The sequence below is a fragment of the Poecilia formosa genome, unplaced genomic scaffold (genome assembly GCF_000485575.1).
Source record: "Poecilia formosa unplaced genomic scaffold, Poecilia_formosa-5.1.2 Scaffold28, whole genome shotgun sequence".
Classification (NCBI taxonomy): Eukaryota; Metazoa; Chordata; class Actinopteri; order Cyprinodontiformes; family Poeciliidae; genus Poecilia; species Poecilia formosa.
The window spans coordinates 612693-625589 of NW_006799967.1; the positions used below are offsets into that span (position 1 = coordinate 612693).

Below are 12897 nucleotides of genomic sequence, written 5' to 3' on the forward strand. Positions count from 1 at the left end.
TTCTTCTTATGGAAATGCCTGCTAATGATGACATTTTCAAGTCTTTCACTGCATTTTGAGATACAGCTGCAAGTGCAGACCAAGTCTCCAATCTTTTTTATATTTATTTATTCTTTTTTTTTTTTATGCCAACTTAAGCAGCACTTTCCTGTGAGAAGCAACCCCACTCCTCCAAACTCCTTGGTCTTTTCCCATAAAAAGTCAAGCTAATATTGTTTATGGCCACTTCACTTCATTGTGATGGCAATTCCCTTTACAACCCGTCGTGTTGTTGTGATTGGGGTTATTATGAGCGAATGCTAACCTTATAATAACCCCCTTCTGATGGGATTTTAGCAATCAGCAGAACTCTCTTGAATCAGCAGTCTATATGCTGCGGAGAAACGATTTTCCAGCAGTCGTGGCCTGCTGACACTATCTGGATGTACATTCATAAATCACTTCCATAACACAGAGAAATGCAGCAGATGCAGCAACATATACACTCACTGAGTCGCCTGGTGCATCGATTTGGGTTCGTTATTCTGAAATCTAGATTATCGAGAAGCCAATGTTAAATTTATGAATCCACTTTTTTCTTCTTTTTCCTTTGCCCCATGAGTATATATGTTTTATAGTCATGTGCAGAAATCAATGTTGTGCTTAAAAAGCTTAATTGACAATTATTCAGCACTTAAACCTGCAGTATGTAACTTTTGCTAAAATATATATATATATATTACCAATTTGTTCAAACTGTGACTATGTTCATGACAAACTTTTTACAGATAATCTGTAAAAAAAAAAAAAAAAAAAAAAAATCAAACTTCTCCTCCTCCTATTGCCATCTTAAGAAATGCAACACTCCAGGTCAAAAACAACCAATCAGAGCCAGGAGGAGGGTCTTGGTGCTGTCAATCAACCTTGTGTACACGGTGCTCAATGTGCTAATGGCTAGTGGAAACCTACTTTTTAGCCGTCACATTAACTGTTCTTAGCATTCTTGGCAGGCTCCAGTGTGCAGAATTATCTGTAGCATAGCAGAAAACAAGAGTGATTGACAGCGATAAGACCCTCCTCCCGGCTCTGATTGGTTGTTTCTGACTAAGCGGTGTATTTCTGGGAAGTAGTTCAGTTTTTTCACAGATTAATTGTTTACTGTCACAACATAGTAATAATTTTAACAAATATGTGAAAAATATAATTTATTTTATAAAAGTCACATACTGTTGCTTTAAAGTCAGTGGGCCCAAAATAACACCTAATTGTGTTGGTTGAAGTTGAACATTTTAAAGGAAGTTGTTCTGCCTCTTCACTCCAGCCATGTTCATTTATAGTCATAATCAATAAATTACAAACCAATGAGACTCTTTTGTCAGAGTCTAAGTATCTTTAGAAAATCACAACCATAAAGCCGATATAAAACTTTTCCGTTTTATACCGGCACATTTATGTTTTTAAAAAGTTTTTTTTTTTTTTTTTTTTTTAGAGATGTAATATTCTTATTTTAAATTTTCCGTTAACTGTAAGTGGAAAATCTTCCTAATGAACAGAAATAAATGATGTTCTCATTTATTGAACGGGTCCACACCATGACACTGCCACCGCCATGCTTGGTACAGTAGTCTCTCAGCACAATTTATTTCATCATAACAGCAATGCGCTCTCTGAAGTTGCACCATTTTGATGATATTAGTATATTTCTGTGTTTCTGATGCCAATTATTGAGCAAAGATCAACCAGTTAATTGGACAACCGATTAATCTTTTAATCTGTATTACATTATTCCTTTTTTTCAAATTATCTCAATCAAAAGAAACTTGTGATTTTATATATGTCATTTTAACCCAGATGAAATCCTCCACATGGTCGTGCTACATTATATGAAAATATGTAAGTCCAGTTGCATGTACAGAGACCTGCAGGCTTTCTCGGATCGGGTCCTCCCAGATGGCTGCGGTGAACATCTACTCATGCACATCATGTGAATAAAGCTACACAACCAGCTCTGCAGATGCTACACAACTTGCTCTAAAGTAACACAACAGTAAGACTTTTTTTTTAATGCAGAGTGAGTTTACTACAGTCTGTAAGAGCAAATCTTTACATTAGATTCAAAAGAATGAAAGAGATAAGAGCCATAATTCTCACTTTCTTGACATTAGCAGGTGAAGCTGATTTTGAAAATGAGCGTACGAAAAGCAGAGTGAAAGATCTACATGTAGAATCCAGCTTGGTGGACAGGTAATGGGTGTTTGCATTTTTTTTTTTATTTGACTAATCTCAAACAATTTTGTCAATTTTATTCATGAGCTGTAAAATACAGTGGATGAAAAAACTGCCACAATGAAATTTTTTTCAGTGTAGCCCATCCAAACAACACAAAAGGACAAAAACAAACAACATAACACATGGGCAGAGAGGTACAGCTGCCCATTCATTAGAGAAGAAAATAATAAAATTAGGGATGATGAAGGTTAAAAAAAAAATCATAGTGTGGGATTTCAAAAAAACTTCTGCACATGAAAAAGCAAAACATATCAACAAAATAAAGACACAAAGCATGTGGAACCAACATTACAACTAAATTATCTCGTACAACATCCTCATTTTGCTACACTCTTTGGAAAATGAGTTGTTCTCTCTGGATTTGAAAGAAAACTACTGATTAACGTACACCTCAGGACGTCTGATGTGAACGCAGGTTGATTCTTTAGATGAAATCAAAACAACGTGAGTTGAACATTTTCAGGTTTTGAAGCACTCTGAACGCTTATCGTGTTGGAAATCTCCCAGAGCATCTGATACTCAAACATCCTTAAGAGAAGCAGAGTGCCAGCGGCGCAGCAGTTTAGATTAAAAGCGATGAACGCACACTACGTTAACCACGGGCTTCATGCCTTCCAGGTCTGGAGATCCACTGAGTACAAATGAAGGGCAGCAGCGCAACATTTCATATATTAACAGCTGCTCTGACGCAGAGAGCTGCTAAACAACCCAATGCTTAGTGTGGGATCGCCCCTGTCTATGCTCACACACACACACACACACACACACACACACACACACACACACACGCGTCCGCGCGCGCACACACACACAGTGAGCTGCTTGATTGCATGAATGTCATAGTGGCTGTGAGGGTTTACACACTACAGGAGAATGTCCAGCTGCTCTGGGGTTTCTGTGTGAATGTTTCACTTCTATTTTTATTTTTCTTGACTCAAACTTCGCAGGTTTTGCTTGTACTTCTGTTGCTCTGAGTTAAAATAATAGTTTAATTTAATCATGATTTAGAAAATCAAGATTTTCTTTTGTCTCCTAGAGATAAAAAAATAGAAAACTTATTTTATAACCAAAATCTCTTCCTGTGTCTTATACACTGCAAAAAATAACCTTCTCAAAACAAGTTAGAAAACATAGAAAACAAAATGGTTTTCCGATGTAAAACAAAAAAAACCTCCCTACTAATATTTGATAATTATTGCCTTAAAACAAAATCCTATATCTTGCTGAAAAGTAACATGCAAGTTAGTTTTGTCTTATTTCAAATGAACTGTGATATTTTTACTTTGAGGTAAATGAGGATGAATGCAAATAAAAGTAACACACAACCATTTGCTTAAATTGCTCATCCATTCATTCAAAAGGCAAAAACGGAACAACAGTAGAGATTTCAGACCAACATGAAGCAGCGCATAATTCTGAAGTGGAAGTGACACGCAGTGTTTAAAATGGTTTACAAAATAATGAGAAGAGTCGGTTGCATTTTTGTATTCACCCAGATACTACGGTGCTCCTGATTAAAATCCAGTGCAACCAATTTTCTCTAGAAGTCATGCAATTAGTAAAGAGAGTCCACTTGTGTATAATTTACTGTCAGCGTAAAACTGTTTTGTTTCTGGCCTCAGAGGTTTAGTAGAGAAGATTGAGAACAAACGGCATCATTAAGATATTATTTATTTATTTATTTATTTATTTTTAGAATGACCCAGTCAAAGTGTAGACCTAAATTCAGTTGGTAATCTGTGGGAGTGCTTAAAAAATTATTGAAAAATTCATCCTGTCTGAGTGAGAAAGCAGTATATTTCAAATATCCTGGAGTTCCTGTAACGGTTCTATAAAGAACTGGCTACATCAAATTTATTTGTATAGAACATTTCAGCAACAAGGCAATTAAAAGTGCCTTACCTCATAGAAACGAAGTACATTAACCAATTAAGAAGGAAGCAATATACAAGGTTTCCTCCAGAAAACTAGCTAAGCCCAGTTTTGCTAACAAAGTCACTCCACTGTGTTTTTTGTGTTGGAAAAAAAAAGGCTAAAAACCAACAGGAAATGTGAGAAATAAAACAACAAGAATAAAGAAAATATTGCAGTGCACTAAATAAAACTAGTCTTCCTGTTGGTTTTGTATGTATAATCAAATGCTTTTTTAAAGAGATAGAATGTTTTATTATACATAAACCTAGCTAAACCCATCTTTGCTGTCACTGTTACTGATGTATTTAAATAAATAAATAACGTTTAGCCTGGTGGGGGGTCAACTAAAGCCTGGTGGCCCGCCAGGCTTATCATACACTGGGGTTTTAGCCTTGATTTAAGGGAATTCAGTATTTTGGCAATTTCAGTTTTCTGGAAGTTTGTTCCAGATTTGTGGTGCATAGATGCTGAAAGCTGCTTCTCCATGTTTGGTTCTGGTTGTACAAAAGACCAGAACCAGAAGACCTGAGAGGTCTGGAAGACTGATACAACAGCAGGTCTTTAATGTATTACTGTGCTAAGTCGTTTGGTGATTTATTAACTAGTAGAAGTATTTTAAAGTCTCTTCTCTGAGCTACAGGAAGCCAGAAGCTTTATAACTGGGATGAAATACTCAATACTCTATCTTCCTGGTTTTTGTAAATATTTGTAATGAAAACCCAGCCTCTGTTGCAGTAACTAAAGATAAATGTATGGATGAGTTTCTTTAGACATTAGTCTTTTAATCCTAGAAACGTTCTTCATCTGATGTTGGAGTATTGACTAAAATTGCACAATTTTCAGGTTTTACTCGTAAACTTCACAGTTATGCACAACCTTTTGGCGACCTGTCACATAAAATCGCAGTAAGACACAACGAAGTTTGACGTTATAATGCGACAAAACACGGAAAGGTTCAAACGTTCTTGATGCTTTTTTCTCTTTGCCACTGCACCCTTTTGTTTTCCTCCGATATTAAACTGCCACAACAAAGAGGGTGGACTGGACACTCATACTGCTCTCCCTGAGCAAACATAAAATTCATTACTGGACAAACACCTGTTCAAATGGTTAACAACAACAACGACAACAACAACAACAAAAACCTACCTGGAAACACACACCTGGTCAGCTGACAGAGAAGTTTGGTGGAGGCTTAATGCTGAACTCATCTGTCACTTTCCTCCCCCCCACTCCAACCCAACCTCTTTTGTTCCACTTCCAGCGTTTCCACTGCGGGCTTCGCAGAGCGGCGCCACGGGGCGCGAGCGGAACACATCACTTACACGAAGCAGCATCAATCACCGCGGCGGGAGTCGCGCGCGTCCCATAATTAGATTTCGGGGTTTGCTGTCCTGCTTTCCTGGGAATCAATCCGCCGAGGACGCCACACTACGACCATACGGAACAGATTTCCTGCAGTGATTACTGTACAGGATGGAGAAGGTCGTGCGTGGACCGGTTCTGCGTTACTTATGTATTTATTTTTTACCCCTAATTCAACACCGAACATGAACCCCCCCACCTTCAGCCGCATATTCGTCAAAACTTTGACGGGTTCTTTGACGGGTTCGATAACCGACAGGTGAAATGCGTGGCACATAATAATAAACACTGTGTGGGGGGGGGGGGGGAGACACGAAAGCACGAGCGAGAAAAGTTCTAACCAACTTTCCCGTCAATCATCCCAAACCACTATACCTCCTAATTTTACAGCCGCGTTCAAATTCCAAGTTAGCTTCAAATTATGAGAGGCTACATGCAGATGGATATGTTTATGGATAAGAAATATGTAACAAAAAAAAAATACAGTTTTGAGGGAAATAAAAACTATGCAGCGGACGAGATGAGTTCACAGATGCGGATATTATTAATAATAATGATTTTAAAAAGATGAAGCGTTTTTACTTACAATTTCCAGGGGAACCAGAAAGCATCGCAGCGAGCCCGATGAGTCCAACAGCTCCGTTCCCGGATTTCCTCCTCACTTACACCGATACAGAGGGAGCAGACATCGCAGCCAGATCTCTGCTTTCTGTTCTTGTGCGATGCAGCGGATTTTTCTGCTGCAGTCCAAGAAAACAGAGAGCGGCTGCGGGGGAAGTGTGAGTGCGATGGGAGGGAGAGAAGGGAAGAGGAGAGGAGAGAGGGAGGAAGGGAGCTGTAGTTTGTAGTGGACAGACTGAGATCAGTATCAGGAGGTCTGCATCCCTTTAATGCACTTTGATACCCGCTGACAAAAGCCGTGAGATGATTTGGATTACAAGCTGGCGGAGGAGAGAAACCTGCGGGACTGAAGTGCGGATCTTGGCAAGAAGTTTCCTGTAACTTCACCTGAAAATCTATGGACCAAGCTGATAAAAAAAAAAAAATCTACTTTATTTTTTATTTATTTCTTCTTTGGACTTCAGGGGGTATCTGTGTGACAGGTCAGCATAATTAGCTGAACAGCCATTGGTAGGTTCAGTTGTACCAATTTGTAACATTTAAAGATGATGGTTTGACCAGTGCTTGGTGAGTTGTTCAAAACTTAATTTTTCATAACCTGGCCCTAATTTAAAGGGGCAGTATTATGTATTTTCCTCACACACTGTACCATTTTGTAACACAAATAATTAACTGTTACCTTCAATTATTATTAAAATGCTATAAATATAAAATATTACCTAAAAGAAATTCGCTTGTAATTTAGCGCCTTGAAATTGGATCTCTGTCTCTTTAAGAAACTCTTGCACTTTCCGAAACTCCGCCTTCAGGAAGTCATGACTGCATTGCTCCTCTATTAACCCTTTAGCAACACTTTTACCAGCGTTTCACTGAGGAATAGTTTGTATAATAAGCTCAGCAGGATCCAGGAGGCGTTTGCTAATGGCTGCTCTGTGAGGTGGGAGATTGGAAATCGCAGCTCAGAGATTAAAGGATTTCCCAAATATAAAATAATCACAGCGACACTCCAGGTATGTTTTTGATGAGGGAATAACATTATAAAGTGACGTTAATCTCCAAAATGATGATTTTACATAATACCACCCCGTTAATAAATACATAGCGTTTTGTGGTCAAAACATGACAAAAAAAAATAAATAAAATATTTCCACGGATATGGATATGAATGACTGCTTCATAGAGAAAAGCTATGAACTGGGATTTTAACCTATTCTGGTGAGTTCGTCTTAATCTTCTATGCCACCCACTGTTTCCTGAAGCAGAACCCACTGTTTTCTTCAAAAACTAAAATATATGTGTTTGAAACACATCAGTCCAATCACCAGACGATGTTGGCTTATTTCGCTTTCAGTTTGTCACGAGTCAACGTCTGTCCATGGTGCATCCAGTACGATACTGAGCCGCTTCGTCCTGTTGTAGCTGTTTGGCCGTTGCCAGCAGCAGCAGCGTTCTGGCCTAATGTTGCTTTGGTTGCAGATGTTTCCCTCTGTAGCAGCTTCCTAAATCCAAACATAAGTAGGAAAATCGAATCAGCTTTTGTTAGCGTGTTGTTGGGATGAGTAAGCTAGAGCTGCTGCTTGGTGGGGGAAGACTGTGAAAAATGCTGAAACTTTTCTTTCTTAATTGTTGTACGACTACGCAGTCTTCTGCAAAAACTTCTAATTAGATGAGTTATTCTGGAATAAAAAAAACAAAAACCCGCTGGTTCTGAGTTGTTTAGTTGGATGAGGTATGTAGAGTTTAATTGATTTCTATTTCTGTGCTCCAGAGAGGACATAATTCAGTGCATTAAAACAAAGAGGGGTTGTTGGAGAGGTCTGCTTCTAAACGCATCCCGATGGGCTGCTTTGTTTTTTCTTCTAATTATGCAGCACGGCCATCCTCCAGCTCATACCTCCCACACTAATGCAAGTTTGAAAAATACATTGTTGCTTGTTTGTTTAATAATTATTTCTTTGCCATTGTTTTGAAATCAGAGAGACGCTATATTTACCCTGGTACCTCTGTGTGTGCAGCGTACCTGGGCATAATGCTGAACTCCTACTCACTGACATCTTTTTCATTTTTAAAAAAGAGAGAGAGAAAAAAAAAGCTCTTGGTGTATGTTGTATTTTAAATGAAATGTTCAGAAGTTAGGTTCCTGACACACAGTTTCCCACTTTACAATAAATGCTGCTGCATGGAAAAACACTTGTTATGCATTTCCCGATGAGACAAAATGAAACAGATAATTTTCTGTCTTGCCTTCAAAGAATTTGTGTCTTTTTTTGGTCATTCTTTTTCATCAACAGTTTGAATAGTGCCTGTCTATTGGGAGCAAAGCTGTGCTACAAAGCATCAGGATGGGATGTGTAAAGTGTGTATCCAAGTATCTGCTCAACCCTTGGGGAATAGATTTCAATGTTCTGAGTGTGAACTTAGTAGTCTGATAATTTTTAGTCAGATTAATCAGAAAGTAGGTCATACCTGCAGTCTCACTTTCAGTTTCAAGAATCTGGCATCTTTATTTCTGTGCATAGGGCACAACATTGACTAAGATCAAGTAATGTTATTATTTGTGTTATTATTGCTGCCATATTCAATTAATTATCCTTTAGAAAATTGACAACCTTTAATTAGATATTAAGCATACTTTTCATTAAGGCTGCATTTCTGTATTAATTATTTTTTTGGTGTGATGTAATATTCTATTTTCAAATGTCATGTTTTTATTATCCGTCAGAGGAAAATCTGACAGATAATCATTTAAGGAAATAAAGTCTTTCAAACATCCGTCTATGTGTACTTCTATAATTTTCTTCACTAAGTGATGAAGTTCCTGAAACAAAATGGGGATTTCATCAATAAATTGCTGAATGGGTGTGTATTATCAGCCTTCTTGTCCAACATCAGTGTCTGACTCCATGAACGTTCTGCCGGATGAGGGTCAAATACTAACATGAACTCATTCGCAACATTGTATGCAGACAATTGCTACGATTTGCTTCTAAGAAAAATGTTACTCTTCTAACAAATTGATATCGGAACAGTAGTTGCTGCTTTTTTTATACTCCAAGACAGGGATGTGTGGGTGTCTTTAAATAAAAGCCACATAATGGATAGATGTCCCCAAGTACAAAAGAACACTGTAAAATTCCAGTTACATAAATCTCAGAGACAGTCATAAAAACAAAGCTGTTTAGCCTCAGTTTGACACTATTGCGTAGCCACGTTCTCGGCTCCTACAGCATAACCAGCCTTTCAGAAAAGAGTGTGATAATGCGGGCAGGCATTGAGATAACCTGGGTGTCGTTAAGGAGCAAGATAAATGCCCTCCGGATGAGCCTATCTGCGTACTGCAAGGTTAATTATCTTTCTTAGCACAAGAGGAAGAGAAGTGGCATCAATGGGTGTTAGCGTTTGAGTAGAACTTCAGAAGCAAAAGTTTGTATCATGAGTTTTGTCAGACACCACTTCAGAGATTTTTAATTCACTAATATGAACTTTTTTCTCTTTATCTACTTGTCAAATCTGGCATGAATACAGTCAACAAATGTGCAGACGCGCTATAGACACGTTGCATGTTGTTGTTTACATCCAGAAATTTCACGCCTGCACACAACACTGGAGGGCAAGAAGACTTTTATTTCACTTGCCATCCATCTATAGAACAACTCCATTAACAAAATGAAACCTGGAGATGTAGGTGTCATTAATTTAGTGCAGTGCGCCACAGCAGAGGGAAAATAATGCAGAAAAACATTGAAGAACAATTTAAAACCACATGTATTCTTTTTTTCTCGCTCTCTGTTGGCTATGCTACATATAGACCTGTTGCCATAGCAACTGACCAACAACAGCTCTGCGGGTGTATCAGAGTTCAATACTAAAAACAAAAAACACGCAAATATTTCCTACACAGACAACAGAACATTCACTCTGTAATAGTTTTATGTTTTCAGACTTGATGTTTACTTTGTGATTATTAACCAGTGACTGTCTGAACACAGCGCTGGTCGATTAGCTAATTTAAACACCTGCTCTATAGATGATCTGTCAGAGAGTTGGTGTGTGGGTCACCTAATTTTTTTTAACTGAACCTAACCAAACCGAATTCCACAGCACATCTACATGTGATTTTCATAGTCAAGCTAGCATAGCTAACCTACTTCCATCTCCCTCGCTATATTTCTTAATTCAAACTTTTTACTGACCTGTGAAAAGCGACACCCTTGGACCTTGTTATTTTGTTTGGTAAGGTACTGGAGAACATTTCCCATTGCCATGTGATCTTTATGAATCATACTGGCAAAAGCTCAATCAAATATATTTACCAATCTTCCGCAAACGCCAAAGACTCAAGTCATATTGGTACGAATGCAAAACAGAAGAAAGTATGTTAGATTTTCTTTTCTTTTTTTCTGGCATTGAAAGAATCCAATTTTAGGGTTAGGCTCTTAAAATATAATGGATATAAATAACAGGTACTTACAGATTATTGCACATGGCAGCGCAACAGACAAAGGCTACCCTACAGGAAACAAGGTAGAAGGATGAACAATTAATAAACTAGGTCATGCCAAAACAAAACAAAAATAAAAAAAAAAATCACGACTACAAAAACACGTGCACTGAAAAATGTAACTAACCACAACAGTTTCCAGTCATTTTATTTTCCATATAGTATTTGGATAGTGTATCCAAATACCAATTAGTCTGATTCCAGAAGATTGATTGATTATTCTGCTTCCTGGTGTTGCATTGCAGTAATAACCTTTCTCCAGCTATTCGTTTAGATCTCAGGACAAACATAAATCAGAACGGTTAGTGAGAGGTGTTTATCAAAAGTGTGCACACATGTGAAACTGTACTGGCGTAAATGGAAAAAAAATAATGAAATAAGTTCTGAGAAATGGTTGGAGGAAGATTCAACTCTATGAAGATGCTTCATACCTTAATAATAAGGAGAATGTAGTGAAAAGAAGAAGAGAGGGCAGGTTTCTCAGGTTCATGGTCCCTCTGGTGAGAACGCTGTGGCCAATGCAAACAGCCATGATGTGCCTATAAGGTAAAGGAGCTTCCTGAGAAATGAAAAATGAACACTGACTCAGTTTATCCTGTAGGTACTGAACTATCCAGATGTAAAATGTTTGTGCAAGGATACAAAGAAGTCTGACTCAAGATAAAATAGAGAAAAGTTAAACTTTGGAGGAACACAATTTCCGCAGACTCATGTTTCCTGCAGGAACATATTGAGCCAATGCATCATTTACAATGCAAAAAAAAAAAGTTTACATGAGATTTGTTCATATTATGTGTTTCACAGTTTTTATGATTACCCCTGCTAGAAATATCCAGCCTCATGGGATATCAATGTTGCACTTTTTTGTTGTTATTATTGTTCTCAATATTGGCAACACTGACACTGAAAATTAGCAAGCTCATCCTTTATCTTAAAAACAGTAAATGAATAATAAAAAGTCCTACTAGTCACTGCCTTATTTTGAAGTCATGGCTCATTTTATTTTATAATGCTACTTTCCTAGCATTTTATTTTGTACAGCTACCTGGTATTTGTGTTGAATATATTTCAATAGAAATGCATTTCTATTGAAATATATCAATATAGGGTTCTTCAGATCCCCAAAATCTACACAGAGCTAAAAATCTACACTTTTATTTTTGTTTGTATATTCAATACATATCATATTCTGTCACTCAACACTTTTGCTGTTTGAGTCAAGTTTCAGAAAAATCAATGCGATTGGGTTCAGTTTTTAATTAGACACTTTCTTTAACATCAGCAGGTTAACATTATTTATTAAAATGCTGCCATGGTCACAGAAAAAACACAGATTTACTAGGAACTAAATCCTACTAAAACCTCCAGATTCTTGTCAGTTGGTGATCAGGTGACGTTTTTGAGGTGGATTCAAATGGATATACTGTAGCCTCACAGAAATGTCATGGCAGCATCACTCCGCACATCATTTATGACATTTATTCTCATTCAGCTTCATGTCAAGTTTGAAGAATGCTGATGTTCTGTATGTCAGGTGATGTTGCCCTCCACGCCTTGTAATTCCCTCTGATATCTTCAACAACAGTCGCATAAATTGCACAGGCCTGCTTTTTTAGGGAACAGTATCCAAGTCATAGTCGGAAGCAACTCTACTCCATCCTCCCTCACACACACACACACACACACACACACACACACACACACACGCACACACACACACATGCAGGAGGTGGGCATAGCATCCCATATTGCATGCTATAATTTGTCATCTTCTATTAGGACGGTGGATAATAGATGGATAGTGACAGTGATGCTAATTGCTTTTTCCCGCTTTGTCAGCCAGAGGTTGGAGGAAGAGACGGCAGAAAAAGTAGAAGGCAGGGAAACAAGTAAAGGAGAGAGAAAGTTTAACCACACCTGAGCTTCTCCACGGCGATTCAAAACTACGCCGCTATGAGTAATGCCTTCTTTACATCGTCTTTTGCCCATATTTTCTGTTTTTAAATGAGTGTTTTACGCTACGCTGCAGGTCCCAGTAATGACTCCCCTAGTTTCTGGACGAGTGTAAAATATCTCATTAATTACACTAATGTTAGCAGAATTACTATTAAGATGCAGTGCCTTTAAAAGGCAATCAGCCCCTTGCATGTTTTATCCTTTTTGTTGCTTTTACAAATCAATCATGATCAACATAATTCGGCTTTTTTTTGGACAAAACAAAAAATGTA

At 37.8% G+C, this 12897-nt stretch overlaps 1 protein-coding gene across 2 annotated transcripts in view; it reads right to left on the minus strand.

The window, feature by feature from the left end:
- The window catches only part of LOC103135853 (synaptic vesicle glycoprotein 2C-like), a 46900-nt gene extending 40372 nt beyond the window's left edge, over nt 1–6528 (minus strand). The window contains exon 1 of one of the 2 annotated variants that reach the window (XM_007548798.2): nt 6134–6528. The gene's annotated coding sequence lies outside the window, so the exon portion shown is untranslated. Of the gene's footprint in view, nt 1–5331; nt 5522–6133 lie in introns of those variants that run through there. The other variant, XM_016669832.1, reaches the window with a different exon arrangement.
- Nucleotides 6529–12897: the final 6369 nt, after the last annotated feature.